The following is a 5,317-nucleotide window of genomic DNA, read 5'->3' as shown; positions in this document are numbered from 1 at the left end:
CACATCTTTGGGTTGTGAGGGCGGAACCCATGCAGACACGGGGAGAATGTGCAAACTCCACACGGACAGTGACCCGGGGCCGGGATCGAACCCGGGTTCTCGGCTCCGTGAGGCAGCAGTGCTAACCACTGCGCCCCCCCCCCCCCCTTGCTGGCCCCAAATCAGTGTCCAAAGGTTTAGGCGGGCAGCACGGTGGCGCGTTAGCACTGCTGCCTACGGCGCTGAGGACCCGGGTTCGAATCCCGGCCCTGGGTCACTGTCCGTGTGGAGTTTGCACGTTCTCCCCGTGTCTGCGTGGGTCTCGCCCCCACAACACAAAGATGTGCAGGGTAGGTGGATTGGCCACGCTAAATTGCCCCTTAATTGTGCACTCTAAATATATATTTAAAACATTTAGGCGGGGTTCCGGGAGGAGCGGGCTCAAGTGGGGCGCCCTTTCCAAGGGCCGGTGCGGACCCGATGGGCTGAATGCTCTGTGAATTCAGCAGAATGCGACGGGACAGACGACGTGCATGCCAGTCGGTCGGGGAACGGGGGTGGCGACCGCCTGCACTCAACATCCCGCCCCGCCTGGGGTGCAAATTTGGGACCATTGGAGGCGGGTGGCAGATTCCAATTGACCAAAACTTTAGGGGAGTCCGTGGAGTCCGAGATGCATAAAAGTCACCTTCCCTCCACATGAGTTGACCAAGGTGCAGCAATGGCCTCACATCACCCGTCCCCCACCCCACCCCTGCACCCTCCCAGGTGACAGGAAGGTAGGGGGAGGCAGCAGTCGTGCAGCCCCATGGTCCCGCCCCCTGCTCGGAGTGAGATGGTCCAGGCGACGCGCGTTTCCCGCCCGAGTCCATCTGCGGCTGCGCGCAGGCGGGCGAGCCGACGGGCGGTTAAAATCGGAAAACCGGCGGCGGCGGGAAACCGAAAACCTTCCGGATCTGAGGCGGGGACGATATAATTGAGGAGGACCGGCAAAAATCTGAGGTAAAGTGCTCAGCAATCTGGGGCCATGTGCCGGGAAAGAGTGTTTAAACCGCCGGGAGGGGGAGGCGTCGGCGACCCGACCGCCCCCCCCCCAATAAAAACACCCCCCTCCCCCCAAAACCACTCCCCTCTTCACCAAATTCACTTAATCACTTAATTTACATTGTATCTCAAATATTGAACGGTTCTGTGGACAAACGCTAATTTTTTGTGGGGGGGGAGGTGTTAGGGATGGTGCGGGACTCGAACCCCCCTCCATCATGCCCACCTCGTGTCTTCTTGTGCCCCATCTTTTCCAACTCCGACCTTCAGTCCTCGGCTCTCTCTGCTCACTGCCGTTTAAATTTAGATGACCCAATTCATTCCCCCACCCTGCCCAATGGACGGGTGATTCAGCGCGGCCGATCCGCCTCTTCCTCCTCCTCCCCCCCCCCCCTTCCTTGCAACGGGACGTGCGCCCCCCCCGCCCCCTACGCCGACACCGGGGAGGACGCGCAAACTCCGCTCGGAAGGCGACCCGAGGCCGGGATCAAACCCGGGTCACCGTCCTCGGCGCCGTGTGGCAATTGCGCCGCCGACCCCTTTTTACATTTTTTTTTGTTAAGTGCAAAGATATTACATGTTAAACCTTTCTCTTTCTTCCGCAGGTTTTAAGTCGCGCCACACTGTCTAGGGTAAGAGTAGGGCCAGTCAAGGACAGGGATGGGAAGTTGTGTGTGGAGTCTGAAGAGATAGGCGAGATACTAAATGAATATTTTTCGTCAGTATTCACTCAGGAAAAAGATAATGTTGTGGAGGAGAATGCTGAGACCCAGGCTATTAGAATAGATGGCATTGAGGTACGTAGGGAAGAGGTGTTGGCAATTCTGGACAGGCTGAAAATAGATAAGTCTCCGGGGCCTGATGGGATTTATCCTAGGATTCTCTGGGAGGCCAGGGAAGAGATTGCTGGACCTTTGGCTTTGATTTTTATGTCATCATTGGCTACAGGAATAGTGCCAGAGGACTGGAGGATAGCAAATGTAGTCCCTTTGTTCAAAAAGGGGAGCAGAGACAACCCTGGCAACTATAGACTGGTGAGCCTCACGTCTGTAGTGGGTAAAGTCTTGGAGGGGATTATAAGAGACAAGATTTATAATCATCTAGATAGGAATAATATGATCAGGGATAGTCAGCATGGCTTTGTGAAGGGTAGATCATGCCTCACAAACCTTATCGAGTTCTTTGAGAAGGTGACTGAACAGGTAGACGAGGGTAGAGCAGTTGATGTGTATATGGATTTCAGTAAAGCGTTTGATAAGGTTCCCCACGGTAGGCTATTGCAGAAAATACGGAGGCTGGGGATTGAGGGTGATTTAGAGATGTGGATCAGAAATTGGCTAGCTGAAAGAAGACAGGGTGGTGGTTGATGGGAAATGTTCAGAATGGAGTTCAGTTACAAGTGGCGTACCACAAGGATCTGTTCTGGGGCCGTTGCTGTTTGTCATTTTTATCAATGACCTAGAGGAAGGCGCAGAAGGGTGGGTGAGTAAATTTGCAGACAACACTAAAGTCGGTGGTGTTGTCGATAGTGTGGAAGGATGTAACAGGTTACAGAGGGACATAGATAAGCTGCAGAGCTGGGCTGAGAGGTGGCAAATGGAGTTTAATGTAGAGAAGTGTGAGGTGATTCACTTTGGAAGGAATAACAGGAATGCGGAATATTTGGCTAATGGTAAAGTTCTTGGAAGTGTGGATGAGCAGAGGGATCTAGGTGTCCATGTACATAGAGCCCTGAAAGTTGCCACCCAGGTTGATAGGGTTGTGAAGAAGGCCTATGGCGTGTTGGCCTTTATTGGTAGAGGGATTGAGTTCCGGAGTCGGGAGGTCATGTTGCAGCTGTACAAAACTCTGGTATGGCCGCATTTGGAGTATTGCGTACAGTTCTGGTCACCGCATTATAGGAAGGACGTGGAGGCTTTGGAGCGGGTGCAGAGGAGATTTACCAGGATGTTGCCTGGTATGGAGGGAAAATCTTATGAGGAAAGGCTGATGGACTTGAGGTTGTTTTCGTTGGAGAGAAGAAGGTTAAGAGGAGACTTAATAGAGGCATACAAAATGATCAGGGGGTTGGATAGGGTGGACAGTGAGAGCCTTCTCCCGCGGATGGAAATGGCTGGCACGAGGGGACATAGCTTTAAACTGAGGGGTAATAGATATAGGACAGAGGTCAGAGGTAGGTTCTTTACGCAAAGAGTGGTGAGGCCGTGGAATGCCCTACCTGCAACAGTAGTGAACTCACCAACATTGAGGGCATTTAAAAGTTTATTGGATAAGCATATGGATGATAATGGCATAATGTAGGTTAGATGGCTTTTGTTTCGGTGCAACATCGTGGGCCGAAGGGCCTGTACTGCGCTGTATCGTTCTATGTTCTATGTCTGACAACAGCCCCTCCCCCCCACCCCCTTTTTTCCTGGGTGCAAATAGGGGCTGTTTAGCACAGGGCTAATTCGCTGGCTATGAAAGCAGACCAAGGCAGGCCAACAGCACGGTTCAATTCCCGTACCAGCCTCCCCGAACAGGTGCCGGAATGTGGCGACTAGGGGCTTTTCACAGTAACTTCATTTGAAGCCTACTTGTGACAATAAGCAATTTTCATTTTTCATTCATTTCATTTCATTTCATTTTTCAAATAGACCCATGAGACCTGGAAGTGGAATTCGGCCATTTGGACCATCGGGTTTGAGCTGCTGTTTGATCACGGCTGATGGGCTCCCCGTCCCCCTATTCCCCCAACTTCTCCCCGTAACCCCCTGATCCCCTTATTGATCAAGAAGCTATCCCTCTCTGCCTTAAAGACACTCGGTGACTCGGCCTCTGCAGCCTTCTGCGGCGGCAACGGGTTTCACGGATTCACCACCCTCTGGCTGGAGACATTCCTCCTCCTCTCTGTTTGAAAGGACCGGCTCCTTCAGTCCGAGGCTGCGCCCTGGGGTTCTAGTTTCTCCTACCAGTGGAAATACCCTCTCCATGTCCACTCTTGTCTAGGCCTTCCAGTATTCTGTACACTTCAGTGAGATTTCATGGCGCCGAGGACCCGGGTTCGATCCCGGCCCTGGGTCACTGTCCGTGTGGAGTTTGCACATTCTCCCCCCATCTACGTAGGCCTCACCCCCACAACCCAAAGATGTGCAGGCTAGGTGGATTGGCCACGCTAAATTGCCCCTTAATTGGAAAAAACCGCTACAATTATCCACAATTGTCAGCCCCCATGAGTGACTCCGAGGCTGGTTTGGATAAGTGCTCTCGAGGGGGCGGATTGTTGTTTAGGGCACCATGGTGTTGCATTGCCCGTCTGCCTGCTCGTGTGGCAGAGCGAGCCAGCCATGGCACCTGCTGACCTGTTTCCATGGCCGGACCTCCCGCAAATGCTTTGGGCGCATTGTCCGCAGCGAGCAAACGGTAATGGGCAGCCTGTTAGTCAGCGGGGTGCGTGTGTAAAATTGGGCATCTCCTTCACTGAAAATAGGTGGGGTGGCACATGGGACTGGAAGTGGGTGGAAAGGACATTGGCACTGGTCTCCCCTTGAGGTTTCCCGGAAAAGCCTGTGGTAATTCCTTCAGTTATCACTGAACTCCTCTAAATGCTCAGATCCTCTGGGGGGGGGGGGGGGGGGGGAGGAAGCAGAATACCTCATCTATCCATTGCATTAGGGTTTTGCAGACTTTCCCCCAAAAATATACTTTATAAACTTACAGTTCAAATTGATATTACATTAATGGCGTTCAATAATATATGACACTTTGAATGGAGGTTTTGCAGAGTGGGTAGTGTCCCTGTCTCGGAGTCAGAATCCTTGGGTTTGAGCCCCACCCCAGGACTTGATGTGCAAGGAAGATGCGTTCATAACCCGGTCCACAGGTTGAGTATCAAGCTTCAAACTTCTTCCCACATACGGGAAGGCAGGATGTCAGAGCGGGAGAGACGCCATGTCAGCCATGTTTGATGCAGAGTGGCGCCCCTCAAGCGCAAAGCCTCTGGCGACAGGTTAGCGACCTGCTCCAGGAAAAACCTTGCGATGCAAACGGATGAAAGCCTGCCTTGTGCACAACCTGTTTCGGGAAGAGAGAAAACAAACAATGACACCCTAAGATGCCCAACTTAGAATTACAGGTTATATTCACAGTATATATTTCATCTCGCCCATTATCTGGTGCAAAGAACTTCAGGGATTCTCAGTGTGTCATCTTGGGAGGTCCAGTGAGTCTTTGCGGCGGCTCTCCCAAATACTTTGCGTCCCTCAGCGTGTAGTCCCGGAACTTGGAATGTGCCAGTCAGCGGACAGCTCTTTGC

General features: G+C 52.5%; 1 protein-coding gene across 1 annotated transcript in view; it reads left to right on the top strand.

The window, feature by feature from the left end:
- The first annotated feature begins 882 nt into the window (after positions 1-882).
- sptbn2 (spectrin, beta, non-erythrocytic 2) overlaps positions 883-5,317 on the top strand; it is a 347,367-nt gene continuing 342,932 nt past the window's right edge. The window contains exon 1 of the mRNA XM_072489368.1: positions 883-981. The gene's annotated coding sequence lies outside the window, so the exon portion shown is untranslated. The remainder of the gene's footprint in view (positions 982-5,317) is intronic.

The sequence above is a fragment of the Scyliorhinus torazame genome, chromosome 24 (assembly GCF_047496885.1).
Source record: "Scyliorhinus torazame isolate Kashiwa2021f chromosome 24, sScyTor2.1, whole genome shotgun sequence".
Lineage (NCBI taxonomy): Eukaryota > Metazoa > Chordata > Chondrichthyes > Carcharhiniformes > Scyliorhinidae > Scyliorhinus > Scyliorhinus torazame.
Note: the sequence above shows the minus strand (reverse complement) of the source record. Positions and strands in the feature narration are given on the sequence as shown.